The following is a 15,437-nucleotide window of genomic DNA, read 5'->3' as shown; positions in this document are numbered from 1 at the left end:
TAAGGATGTCCTTGTGGTGGGGAGTGAGGAAACATACTGTCCACCAATAATGTCCTTCTGGTGGGGAGTAAGGAAACATACTGTCCACCAATAATGTCCTTCTGGTGGGGAGTAAGAAAACATACTGTCCACTAAGGATGTCCTTGTGGTAAGGAGTAAGGAAACATACTGTCCACCAATAATGTCCTTCTGGTGGGGAGTAAGGAAACATACTGTCCACTAAGGATGTCCTTGTGTTTGGGAGTAAGGAAACATACTGTCCACCAATAATGTCCTTCTGGTGGGGAGTAAGGAAACATACTGTCCACTAAGTATGTCCTTGTGGTGGGGAGTGAGGAAACATACTGTCCACCAAGGATGTCCTTGTGGTTGGGAGTAAGGAAACATACTGTCCACCAAGGATGTCCTTGTGGTGAGGAGTAAGGAAACATACTGTCCACTAAGGATGTCCTTGTGGTGGGGAGTGAGGAAACATCCTGTCTGCTTGACAAGTGCATGTCCTCCAAATGGCCAAAACATGACTACAGGGTGCATGACAACTTCCCAGTAAGCACTCCATTTCATGGCTTGCAGTTGCTGCAGTCTGCCAACTTTTGTGAAGGAAAGTTCCAGAATTTGTTTTAAACCCATCTCCAACAAAATACAAGATTTATGTTAAATTCGCCATCGCAGAAATGTAATAGTTTGCTCTACACACATGTGTAGTGTGTAATAATGTATAGTTTTGCCCTGAACTATGCAAACTATAATAGTTCAGGGCAACACGGGGTAGGTCGAACCTTATTTCTTAAATATATTGTTACTAAATATAATATAGTGGTTATTGGAGGATACAATCTTTTTTAGCAAGTTCTATATTTGTTGTTATATACATTTTTATGTTGTGTTTGTTGTTATTCAGTGTGTATGTTGGCACCGTGTAGTGCTGTACATTGTGTTGGCACCGTGTAGTGCTGTACATTGTGTTGGCACTGTGTAGTGCTGTACATTGTGTTGGCACCGTGTAGTGCTGTACATTGTGTTGGCACCGTGTAGTGCTGTACATTGTGTTGGCACTGTGTAGTGCTGTACATTTTGTTGGCACTGTGTAGTGCTGTACATTGTGTTGGCACCGTGTAGTGCTGTACATTGTGTTGGCACCGTGTAGTGCTGTACATTTTGTTGGCACCGTGTAGTGCTGTACATTTTGTTGGCACCGTCTAGTGCTGTACATTTTGTTGGCACCGTGTAGTGCTGTACATTGTGTTGGCACCGTGTAGTGCTGTACATTGTGTTGGCACCGTGTAGTGCTGTACATTGTGTTGGCACCGTGTAGTGCTGTACATTGTGTTGGCACCGTGTAGTGCTGTACATTGTGTTGGCAAAAACCGGATGTTATACAGAAAAACATGGATATAACGAACTACAAGGGACCAGAGAAATCAGTTCGTCATATCTGTTGTTCAATATATACGTTCGGAAACGTCGGCCTTCTTGGATAAAACAAGACACATAATTGCAGCATTGATTTGTATTAGCAGTGATCACTTCATAGCATTCAATTGATAACATTTTATAACATTCATTTAATAACATTAAGTTCTTAACATATTTAGAACATTGTTATGTAATTCCTCTTACTTTTGCCCGTCATGATAGCATATGCAAGTGAACTGACACTTAGACACAATCTCGTACAATTTATATGTTTCATGTTTGTTTTACAGACAAGATTACATGTACAGGTAAGATTAACACAATGCAAGTTTAGCAAGGTTGATCCGTCATCGCTGATTGTGTTGATTTGTGGTGATTGTGTTGATTCACTGCTGATTGCATACAACCAATTGTCAGTGACACTTGACACTGAGTGAGATTTCTCAGTTCGCTGTACACGTCACTAATTAGTGGTAAATGGGCTTGTCGGTGATCAGATATCAGTTCGCTGTAGAGAGTTCGTTATATCATAAACTTTATATGATATTATATTGGAGATAAATCGGGGATATTTTAACAGTTTGTTGTATCCGTTTGTTCGTTATATCTGTGTTCGTTATGTACTGTATATTGTTACAAAATATGACATAGTGGTTATTTGAGGACACAATCTCTTCTAGCAAGCTCTAGATATCTATTTGTTTACATTGTACATTTGAATGTTGTGTTTGTTGTTTGTTATATGAAACTGTAAGTATTGTTAAGAAATTGATCGCAATTTTGTTCCGAATATCAATTTTCCTTGATACATTCAAAGTATTTAAATGTCCAAGTGAAAGTGTTGAAATGACATGCTCTGTAATCAGATTCCAAAACAAAACAAAACTGTTTGAGGGTGTGGCCTGATGTTACCGTCACCATGGTGCAGTGGTGCATGACAATTATTTTCATTTGGCTGACATGTACATCTATCTAGTGATGCTTATCAGTTATAGGGATACATCAGGAAGTGTTCATATTTCTGTTAATCCTACAAAAATAACTTTGCATACATTTTGAGTGAGTGAAATTACGTTTGATCTTGATATTGTGAATAATTAAGTGAACACTTAACAACTGCAGGGGCGGTCGGGTAGCCTAGTGGTTAAAGCGTGAGATCGTCACGCCGCAGACCCGGGTTCGATTCCCGACATGGGTACAATGTGTGAAGCCCATTTCTGGTGTCCCCTGCAGTGATATTGCTGGAATATTGCTAAAAGCGGCGTAAAACCACACTCACTCACTCACTTAACAACTGCAAACAAAATACAAGATTTATGTTAAATTCGCCATCACAGAAATGTAATAGTTTGCTCTACACACATGTGTAGTGTGTAATAATGTATAGTTTTGCCCTGAACTATGCAAACTATAATAGTTCAGGGCAACACAGGGGGTAGAGCGAACCTTATTTCTTAAATATGTTGTTACTAAATATAATATAGTGGTTATTGGAGGATACAATCTTTTTTAGCAAGTTCTATATTTGTTGTTAAATACATTTTTATGTTGTGTTTGTTGTTATTCAGTGTGTATGTTGGCACTGTGTAGTGCTGTACATTTTGTTGGCACCGTGTAGTGCTGTACATTGTGTTGGCACCGTGTAGTGCTGTACATTGTGTTGGCACCGTGTAGTGCTGTACATTGTGTTGGCACCGTGTAGTGCTGTACTTTGTGTTGGCACTGTGTAGTGCTGTACATTGTGTTGGCACCGTGTAGTGCTGTACATTTTGTTGGTACTGTGTAGTGCTGTACATTTTGTTGGCACTGTGTAGTGCTGTATATTGTGTTGGCACTGTGTAGTGCTGTACATTGTGTTGGCACCGTGTAGTGCTGTACATTGTGTTGGCAAAAACCGGATGTTATACAGAAAAACATGGATATAACGAACTACAAGGGACCAGAGAAATCAGTTCGTCATATCTGTTGTTCAATATATACGTTCGGAAACGTCGGCCTTCTTGGATAAAACAAGACACATAATTGCAGCATTGATTTGTATTAGCAGTGATCACTTCATAGCATTCAATTGATAACATTTTATAACATTCATTTAATAACATTAAGTTCTTAACATATTTAGAACATTGTTATGTAATTCCTCTTACTTTTGCCCGTCATGATAGCATATGCAAGTGAACTGACACTTAGACACAATCTCGTACAATTTATATGTTTCATGTTTGTTTTACAGACAAGATTACATGTACAGGTAAGATTAACACAATGCAAGTTTAGCAAGGTTGATCCGTCATCGCTGATTGTGTTGATTTGTGGTGATTGTGTTGATTCACTGCTGATTGCATACAACCAATTGTCAGTGACACTTGACACTGAGTGAGATTTCTCAGTTCGCTGTACACGTCACTAATTAGTGGTAAATGGGCTTGTCGGTGATCAGATATCAGTTCGCTGTAGAGAGTTCGTTATATCATAAACTTTATATGATATTATATTGGAGATAAATCGGGGATATTTTAACAGTTTGTTGTATCCGTTTGTTCGTTATATCCGTGTTCGTTATGTTCCTGTTCTACTGTATATTGTTACAAAATATGACATAGTGGTTATTTGAGGACACAATCTCTTCTAGCAAGCTCTAGATATCTATTTGTTTACATTGTACATTTGAATGTTGTGTTTGTTGTTTGTTATATGAAACTGTAAGTATTGTTAAGAAATTGATCGCAATTTTGTTCCGAATATCAATTTTCCTAGATACATTCAAAGTATTTAAATGTCCAAGTGAAAGTGTTGAAATGACATGCTCTGTAATCAGATTCCAAAACAAAACAAAACTGTTTGAGGGTGTGGCCTGATGTTACCGTCACCATGGTGCAGTGGTGCATGACAATTATTTTCATTTGGCTGACATGTACATCTATCTAGTGATGCTTATCAGTTATAGGGATACGTCAGGAAGTGTTCATATTTCTGTTAATCCTACAAAAATAACTTTGCATACATTTTGAGTGAGTGAAATTACGTTTGATCTTGATATTGTGAATAATTAAGTGAACACTTAACAACTGCAGGGGCGGTCGGGTAGCCTAGTGGTTAAAGCGTGAGATCGTCACGCCGCAGACCCGGGTTCGATTCCCGACATGGGTACAATGTGTGAAGCCCATTTCTGGTGTCCCCTGCAGTGATATTGCTGGAATATTGCTAAAAGCGGCGTAAAACCACACTCACTCACTCACTTAACAACTGCAAACAAAATACAAGATTTATGTTAAATTCGCCATCACAGAAATGTAATAGTTTGCTCTACACACATGTGTAGTGTGTAATAATGTATAGTTTTGCCCTGAACTATGCAAACTATAATAGTTCAGGGCAACACAGGGGGTAGAGCGAACCTTATTTCTTAAATATGTTGTTACTAAATATAATATAGTGGTTATTGGAGGATACAATCTTTTTTAGCAAGTTCTATATTTGTTGTTAAATACATTTTTATGTTGTGTTTGTTGTTATTCAGTGTGTATGTTGGCACTGTGTAGTGCTGTACATTTTGTTGGCACCGTGTAGTGCTGTACATTTTGATGGCACCGTGTAGTGCTGTACATTGTGTTGGCACCGTGTAGTGCTGTACATTGTGTTGGCACCGTGTAGTGCTGTACATTGTGTTGGCACCGTGTAGTGCTGTACATTGTGTTGGCACCGTGTAGTGCTGTACATTGTGTTGGCACCGTGTAGTGCTGTACATTGTGTTGGCACCGTGTAGTGCTGTACATTGTGTTGGCACTGTGTAGTGCTGTACATTGTGTTGGCACCGTGTAGTGCTGTACATTGTGTTGGCACTGTGTAGTGCTGTACATTGTGTTGGCACCGTGTAGTGCTGTGCATTGTGTTGGCACCGTGTAGTGCTGTGCATTGTGTTGGCACCGTGTAGTGCTGTACATTTTGTTTGCACCGTGTAGTGCTGTACATTGTGTTGGCACCGTGTAGTGCTGTACATTGTGTTGGCACCGTGTAGTGCTGTACATTGTGTTGGCACCGTGTAGTGCTGTACTTTGTGTTGGCACTGTGTAGTGCTGTACATTGTGTTGGCACCGTGTAGTGCTGTACATTTTGTTGGTACTGTGTAGTGCTGTACATTTTGTTGGCACTGTGTAGTGCTGTACATTGTGTTGGCACCGTGTAGTGCTGTACATTGTGTTGGCACCGTGTAGTGCTGTACATTGTGTTGGCACCGTGTAGTGCTGTACATTGTGTTGGCACCGTGTAGTGCTGTACATTGTGTTGGCACAAACCGGGTGTTATACAGAAAAACATGGATATAACGAACTACAAGGGACCAGAGAAATCAGTTTGTCATATCTGTTGTTCAATATATACATTCGGAAACGTCGGCCTTCTTGGATAAAACAAGACACATAATTGCAGCATTGATTTGTATTAGCAGTGATCACTTCATAGCATTCAATTGATAACATTTTATAACATTCATTTAATAACATTAAGTTCTTAACATATTTAGAACATTGTTATGTAATTCCTCTTACTTTTGCCCGTCATGATAGCATATGCAAGTGAACTGACACTTAGACTTACTTACTTACTTACTTACTTATATTGGAGATTTAACGTGCGCTTTCCGACTGCAAGCGTATGTCGCACACGGGCCCGGCCAGGCCATTTAATGTGTTTCCAAAAAGGGGAAAAGTGAGTTTGTGCAACCCAGGAGGGGGCTTTAGGGGTTACTTATATAGTAATTTTGAAATTTTGAGATTTGGAAAGAATGCCAAGAGTGGGTGGGGGACGAACTAAGGGAGCTGTGTGTGTTGGGTGGTTATCAAATAAGGTAGTTTTGATTTTAATATTTTATTTGGGGTTTAAATGCGACTAATTAGTCCTGTTTTTATTAGGTATATGCCTAAGGCTTTGAATTTTTCTAATTTATTTTGTGGATTTAGGATTGATTCTAGTGTAAGTCCGGTTTTAAGATTTAGGGTGGTCTGTAGTGTTGTTCGGTGTTTTTGGTAGTGTGTGCAGTGAATGAGTACGTGTTCTGGTGTTTCTTGTTGTTTGCAATGTGGGCAGTTTCCTGTTGTGTGTAGTTTAGCTATTTTACGGTGATTATTTAGTTTGGTGTGGCCTGTTTGTAGTTTGGTAATTATTCTGTCGATTTTTTTGGATGGGTGTAGTATTTTGGGTTTATTTAGGGGTTTTTTGAGTACTTTCCTGATTTGGCTATTTGAGTTTTGGTATATATTTTGCCATTTTTTGTTAATTTTTTGTTTAGTGACACTTTTGATTTCTGATTTTGAGCTGGGTAAGTTTAAGCTTATTTCTGGGAGTTTAAGGGATAATTTTGCTGCTTTATCTGCCTTTTCATTTCCAAAGATTCCTACGTGGGCGGGGATCCAAATGAACTCTATTTGTTTACCTACCTTAGTTAAGTTGTTTGAGCTATTGAGTATTTGATTTATTAGTTTGGGGCGGTTTTTAGTGTTTTTATTTTTGAGGGCTTGTAGTCCACTGAGAGAGTCGGTTAGGATGAGGATTTTTTGGTGTTTTTTAGATTGCTGATTGTGTAGTGCTGAGGCCATGCCCATTAGTTCGGCCGTGAATATGGATTGGTTGTTTGGGAGTCGGTAAGATTGTGTGTCTTTGGTTGGTTGTGCGATGTGGACTCCGAAACCTGTGTGTTTTGAGATCGGATCTGAGGATCCGTCTGTGTATATGTGACACCAATTTGGCCAATGTTCATGTATGTATGCTAGTGTGGTGGTTTTAGCGATGTTAGGATCGGTCTGTTTATTTAGTGTATCGGCTAGTGTTGTGTCTATTTTTGGTATTTTAAGTTTTGGAGTGAAGATATTGGATGATTTATTGTTTTGTTTAAGATTTTTTATTTTGTGTTCGTTTAGGTAATTGGTTATTCTTTGGGAAATTGGAGTAAGTAGTGGATGTTTCCGGGCTAGGGCTTGGTTTCTAGGGCTAATATTTTGTTTTATTAAGTTTTCGATTAGTGGGTTTGATTGGGACGCGGCCCAGAAGTTTAGGGTAAGTTGTTCCCTACGTAGTTTAAGTGGCATTTCTCCTGTTAAGGCCTGGAGTGAGGTGGAAGAGGTGCCATGTTGAGTTCGTGTGATTAGTTTTAGGGCCTGATACTGGATTGAGTCTAGTTTTTTAATGAGAGAGTTGTTTAAGGTGTCGTAAATGGCACTGCCATAGTCTAGTTTGGACCTAATTAGTGATATATAGAGTGAGAGGAGGGTGTTTTTAGAGGGCCCCCAGTTGGAGCCGGTTAGGCATCTTAACGTGTTTAGGTCTTTGCTGCATCTGGTTACAAGGTTTTTAATGTGACACAATCTCGTACAATTTATATGTTTCATGTTTGTTTTACAGACAAGATTACATGTACAGGTAAGATTAACACAATGCAAGTTTAGCAAGGTTGATCCGTCATCGCTGATTGTGTTGATTTGTGGTGATTGTGTTGATTCACTGCTGATTGCATACAACCAATTGTCAGTGACACTTGACACTGAGTGAGATTTCTCAGTTCGCTGTACACGTCACTAATTAGTGGTAAATGGGCTTGTCGGTGATCAGATATCAGTTCGCTGTAGAGAGTTCGTTATATCATAAACTTTATATGATATTATATTGGAGATAAATCGGGGATATTTTAACAGTTTGTTGTATCCGTTTGTTCGTTATATCCGTGTTCGTTATGTTCCTGTTCTACTGTATATTGTTACAAAATATGACATAGTGGTTATTTGAGGACACAATCTCTTCTAGCAAGCTCTAGATATCTATTTGTTTACATTGTACATTTGAATGTTGTGTTTGTTGTTTGTTATATGAAACTGTAAGTATTGTTAAGAAATTGATCGCAATTTTGTTCCGAATATCAATTTTCCTTGATACATTCAAAGTATTTAAATGTCCAAGTGAAAGTGTTGAAATGACATGCTCTGTAATCAGATTCCAAAACAAAACAAAACTGTTTGAGGGTGTGGCCTGATGTTACCGTCACCATGGTGCAGTGGTGCATGACAATTATTTTCATTTGGCTGACATGTACATCTATCTAGTGATGCTTATCAGTTATAGGGATACGTCAGGAAGTGTTCATATTTCTGTTAATCCTACAAAAATAACTTTGCATACATTTTGAGTGAGTGAAATTACGTTTGATCTTGATATTGTGAATAATTAAGTGAACACTTAACAACTGCAGGGGCGGTCGGGTAGCCTAGTGGTTAAAGCGTGAGATCGTCACGCCGCAGACCCGGGTTCGATTCCCGACATGGGTACAATGTGTGAAGCCCATTTCTGGTGTCCCCTGCCGTGATATTGCTGGAATATTGCTAAAAGCGGCGTAAAACCACACTCACTCACTCACTTAACAACTGCAAACAAAATACAAGATTTATGTTAAATTCGCCATCACAGAAATGTAATAGTTTGCTCTACACACATGTGTAGTGTGTAATAATGTATAGTTTTGCCCTGAACTATGCAAACTATAATAGTTCAGGGCAACACAGGGGGTAGAGCGAACCTTATTTCTTAAATATGTTGTTACTAAATATAATATAGTGGTTATTGGAGGATACAATCTTTTTTAGCAAGTTCTATATTTGTTGTTAAATACATTTTTATGTTGTGTTTGTTGTTATTCAGTGTGTATGTTGGCACCGTGTAGTGCTGTGCATTGTGTTGGCACCGTGTAGTGCTGTACATTGTGTTGGCACCGTGTAGTGCTGTACATTTTGTTGGCACCGTGTAGTGCTGTACATTTTGTTGGCACCGTGTAGTGCTGTACTTTGTGTTGGCACTGTGTAGTGCTGTACATTGTGTTGGCACCCTGAAGTGCTGTACATTGTGTTGGCACCCTGAAGTGCTGTACATTTTGTTGGCACCGTGTAGTGCTGTACATTGTGTTGGCACCGTGTAGTGCTGTACATTGTGTTGGCACAAACCGGGTGTCATACAGAAAAACATGGATATAACGAACTCCAAGGGACCAGAGAAATCAGTTCGTCATATCCGTTGTTCGTTATATACGTTTTCGCTCGGAAACGTCAGCCTTCTTGGATTAAACAAAACACAAGACACGTAATTGCAGCATTGATTTGTATTAGCAGTGATCACTTCATAGCATTCAATTGATAACATTTTATAACATTCATTTAATAACATTAAATTCTTAACATTTTTCGAACATTGTTATGTAATTCCTCTTACTTTTGCCCGTCATGATAGCATATGCAAGTAAACTGACACTTGGACACAATCTCGTACAATTTATATGTTTAATGTTTGTTTTACAGACAAGATTACATGTACAGGTAAGATTAACACAATGCAAGTTTGGCAAGGTTGATCCGTCATCGCTGATTGTGTTGATTTGTGGTGATTGTGTTGATTCACTGCTGATTGCATACAACCAATTGTCAGTGACACTTGACACTGAGTGAGATTTCTCAGTTCGCTGTACACGTCACTAATTAGTGGTAAATGGGCTTGTCGGTGATCAGATATCAGTTCGCTGTATCTGTTAGTTCGCTGTAGAGAGTTCGTTATATCATAAATTTTATATGATATTATATTGGAGATAAATCGGGGATATTTTAACAGTTTGTTGTATCCGTTTGTTCGTTATATCCGTGTTCCTTATGTTCCTTTTCTACTGTATATTGTAACAAAATATGACATGGTGGTTATTTGAGGACATAATCTCTTTTAGCAAGCTCTAGATATCTATTTGTTTACATTGTACATTTGAATGTTGTGTTTGTTGTTTGTTATATGAAACTGTAAGTATTGTTAAGAAATTGATCGCAATTTTGTTCCGAATATCAATTTTCCTAGATACATTCAAAGTATTTAAATGCCCAAGTGAAAGTGTTGAAATGACATGCTCTGTAATCAGATTCCAAAACAAAACAAAACTGTTTGAGGGTGTGGCCTGATGTTACCGTCACCATGGTGCAGTGGTGCATGACAATTATTTTCATTTGGCTGACATGTACATCTATCTAGTGATGCTTAGCAGTTATAGGGATAGGTCAGGAAGTGTTCATATTTCTGTTAATCCTACAAAAATAACATTGCATACATTTTGAGTGAGTGAAATTACCTTTGATCTAGATATTGTGAATAATTAAGTGAACACTTAACAACTGCAATTAGTTTTTTATTACTAAAATCCTGATTGGGTACCATACACCATCTGCTGACCTCTGTCCTATTCCACACAATGAGTGCTGGTAAGAGATTAAAACTTGGGCTGGGACGAGTCCAAATTTACTACCCGGGTACCCGACACCCTATAACCCGGCCCTACCTGGATACCCGCTATAGGTCTCAAGAGTTGGATACAAAATGTCCGAATGGGAATTGGTTTACCTCAGCCCTGGCAAAAACTATTTTGATACATGTTTTAAACGATTTGATCATGTACACACTGCAGTTGATAGATGCTTTATCCTTACTCAAACATATAAAAGTCAGAACGAATACATGCCTGCATAGTGAGAAAGAAATGTGAACATTAACTATACTTGTTGTGTAACCATTGAGTTTTATTGTTAATGTCATTAAACAGTATGTCACGTGACTAACCATGGGTCCAGATAGTCATGTGGGTACCCCGGTCGTACTCAGGACCCACCCAACCCGAGTGCCAGAGTTACCCGTCCCAGCCCAAATTAATACTCTTGAGTAGACAACTGAAGGCATCTTCAATGTTGTTACTGATAAGGCATAAGTTGACAATTCAACGGATGAGCAGACAGAAAAAACCTGTGATGCCATAATGAAGTCAGAGGTGGAAGCAGGCAGCCATTTGGGTAAATGATTTTGCTTGTCTTTTTTTATCGCATGTTTTATAGTTTTTTTGTTTTTCAAACGTTTGTGATTAAGTGTGAACGAAGGTATTTAAATTAGTGAAGTTTCTATGTTGAGTTTACTTGCCACAAAATTTGTGTAACTGACTATGACTGAATATAGATGGGCTTGTTGTTACATGGCCTCCAACAGAGACCATATCTATAGAGCCTCTATATAAAAAGCCCCCACCTCTACTGTATTTACTTTGAAATTGATAGACAATACCATTGTGCAAATTTACCTCATGTATGCACTGATTTTGCTGTTTCCATACCATTTTTGCATTAACAAGTTTAAGTTCATCAGATTCTGCAAAGTTGTACCTTAAGTGGCTGTTGAATGTTTATGTGGCTGATCCCGTTAGTCGCCTCTTCTGGCAAACATGGTCACCACTTACGACCAACTTGGTGTGATGAAAACCCATTTAACCCAGCTCTTCACGAGTATGGCACATTTTGTAGTGAATGTTTGTTTAGAACAATGACATTTGTCTGCAATTAAAACACAAATTGACACAACAGAAGGTATAACGCCATGAAAAACTGAATCTTACAACAAGCATAGTTGCCTTTTACAGGAAACATGGGTTACTGAAGACCTATTCTAATATTCAATATTAGTGTGTGATTGATTGTAGTTTTTAGCCAGCGTCAGCAATATTACACATGTTCACGGTAGTGTGAAAGTACTTGAGTCCGGATCAGGGTATGACAACACACAATGAGCTTGGTCACTCACTCTGAAGTGATCGATCATTGTTTGAAAGTTTATAACCTTTGGCCAAACATTTTTTTGTTTCTTGGATGATGGGTCTTCCAGCCCAGATTTATTACAGCTGTGGAGAATTATTTTTGTAGCAAGTAATTTGACAATTTTGGGTTGTGTGCGCTGACTGTAGTTAAACATGCTTTGAGGAAGTGAACCCTGGTAGTTCACTGTAATGTTTGCATTATTTTGAGGCAAGTAAATGAAACATAACTAATTTCCACCTTTGCAGCTGTCCCAATTAATGCTTTCTATTTTTTATCTCCAAAACCTGGTGAACTAAGTAATAAAAAATGGCTGGCCAAATGGACAAGAAGTTGATGGAATTTCTTGATTTCTAGTTCACTCAAATTTCACAAACCAGAAAGCCTTGCTTAGTTTGTTGTCAGCTCTGTTGCATGGTGTGTAGCAGTGATCACTGTACATCGCCGGTTCTTGTTCACAGGGCATGTATGGATATACCATATATTGGAGTAGAGTAGAGACCATGTGATGGAAAACGTGGCAGGTCAGTAACCTTGACCAAGGTTTTTTGAAAGTATATTGCAAGGACTCTGATCTTTAAGCAAGGGCCTATGGAAGTCACTAGCCTACATATGCAGGCTGATATGTACATTGAAAGAAATCTGTGTTATGTGATAAGAGAAGTGTTATTGTCTCTCACTGACAACTTCGAGTTCAACTAGTATCATGTTGATAAATTACTCATTATTGAGCATGTCTCATGATAAATCAAAACCAACCAAGTGTGATATATCACAGTCAATATACTAATACTTATTCAGCTTATTGCATTAGATGAGCTGTGTAAGTGAAGGGGTAGACTGTAGTGTTCAGGGAAGGTTCAGTGCAATCACTCACTAGGTTCTGCCTCCATACGGATGATGCTTTGACAGTTTATCTATACATAATACTCACACTGGCAATGAACCTCAACAATAATGTATGCTGTTGGGCGATTTCATTACTCAGTTTTTCAAAAAATGGGATATTCGTATTCCCTGAGCAAAGGCTTTAAGTTGCTGTACCAATTATAATTGGTCTTGATTTTGTTAGCTCACCTGAGTCGAAGTGAGCTAATGTTGTGACCTGGTTGTCCCTCCATCCATCATCCAACATCCATCATAGTCATCTGCACCGATGAAGCAGAAACTTCATGTGCTTGCCCACACCAGTGATGAGACTCCAATATTTGTTCAGGAGGTTCTGATCCTAACTTCAATATGGCCATAATGTCAGCCCTATTGGAAACCCTGTTTGTGGGGGCCATTCAGTCGTAAGTGTCAATATGTTTCATTCTTGATTTAACCTTTCCAATAAGAAACTGCTGGACCAATGAAGATAAAACTTGCCATGCTTGTTCCCACCTATCATAATGCCTAAAAATCAGATCCGTTTTAACTCCAATTTTCAATATGGCTGTCATGGAAGTCATAACATGTTTTGTGTAGGATTAACGAAGTATGACAGGTATTTAACTTTGTTGGACATGGAATCTGTGTAACCAAATTTGCATTCATGATATGAACTGATATGTAAACACCAATCTAAATTAGCATAATATGCTTCTTTTAAAAAATGAAATTTGATGTAAAGTGTTGTTGCAAATGAAGCATTGTGGAAATGTTTCATATTGATCAAATGGTCTTCATTACTTTTGGAGAAGACATTTAGATATCACTTCTGACAGCTACTGTTTAGTGTCTTTTTAACTGTTGACTGTTGACATACAGGGGATCTACAGTGCCATGGCACTATTCATCAAAGGAAAAACCTTTATGCAGTGCATATTCTGGCATCATTCAAAGTTAAGTCATTAAAACATTTTCACTTCAATCTCAGTTTGGACTGATCTGGTTACTGTGGCATGTCCATTACTCAGCCACAGATTGTCTTGGTTTTGTCTTGGCAATTGATTTTCAATCATTTTGTAATGCTGTTTAAGGTTTGGACCCAATGTGTAAAAAAATCAGTTTGGTAATGTTCTTTTCCTCATCAGTTTAAATAACTACTACAGAAGTGTAAAATCTGTGAAATATGAAACTGACGGAGCACTTCTTTGATATATTCACTTGTAGTATTTAATTTCATTATGGCAATGCCAAACATCACCTTAACAGAGTTGGTACAGTAACACATGAAATGTAGAAAACCTGATCTATTTTCAGGCAGTTGAAGCACTGGAACAATGACTAGAACCAATGAATGTCTTGTGAAAATCTACCTCAGCCTATGGTATGCTTTCACATATCTGATGTATCTCTGGTGGTATATGAAACATGCTATGGTTGGTTGTGATTAAATAGATGGACTAAGGATAATTATAAATAATAATAATAAAACCTATTTTCATGTACAAGAATTGAAATCTTACCATGTAGTTTATTCAGGGTATATATTTCTCCTTTAAAGGAAATTCATAGAACACTTAGTTCAAATTCAAGTTCTTTGGAGGTAAAAAAATGTTTAGTGTTCTTTTTTTATATTGTTTAACTTATTCAGTTGCTTCATATGAACCTATCTGGTTAAAATAAAAGCAGTTCACAATATTGTTTTCAGGGATAGTTCAGAAGCTATACAGGTGTACACTATCCAGGATAGCTGTTACCACTGTCCAAGGGACAATCATTTCTTGGCACATTCATTGTAAATGTGCAGCTTGTTGGTCTTTCTATGTGTAGAGGTCTATTTTGCTTCACCTAGAGTATAATACACATTATATTTTTATAATTGTCATTGTCATGTCATCTATGTCAATAAAGTTTTCTTCTGCCGAGTCTTTCACGTTTCCTTCAGCAAATTTGTATCATGACAATCTCAATGCGAGTTATAATGTCTAGTGGTCAACCAAAGTGAGTGAGTGAGTGAGTTGGTGTTTAAGCTGCTTTTAAGAGTATTACAGTTATATCATGGTGTGTCAGCTTAATGTGGGAGGAAAGCCCGAGGTGATGCGAGTCTCAGACCTCTACCACTTCGGTAAAACCCACGAGCACGTGTATGGTGCTGACAAACCTAGAAACATAATCGGGGCGAACCGGGATTCGAAACCACAATCATAGGTTTCTGGCGTGCCCAAGGGATGCAACTCTGCACGGTGAAATCGCGGCGCCTTAGGCGACTGGGCCACCTGTGCCCCCAGGTCAACCTAAGATTCAAGTGAGCTCATGCAATGACACTGGGCCTTTTGTCTGTTTGTCTTCCAAATTCAAAATGTTCTTACAAGTCAAATATCGAGAAACCATCAGACCCAGGGAGATGAAACTGTACTGTGAAAAAAGGATGTTAAGTTCTCACATCCTCACTGGTTATACCAGTGTCCACCATTAGCTGTAAGGACTGCCTGGAGTATGTATCAATCTTGC

This window comes from Haliotis cracherodii, unplaced genomic scaffold (assembly GCF_022045235.1).
Source record: "Haliotis cracherodii isolate W230 unplaced genomic scaffold, xgHalCrac1.p SCAF_7, whole genome shotgun sequence".
In the NCBI taxonomy this organism is placed as follows: domain Eukaryota; kingdom Metazoa; phylum Mollusca; class Gastropoda; order Lepetellida; family Haliotidae; genus Haliotis; species Haliotis cracherodii.
The sequence above is the reverse complement of the archived record's forward strand: the minus strand, read 5'-3'. Positions refer to the sequence as shown.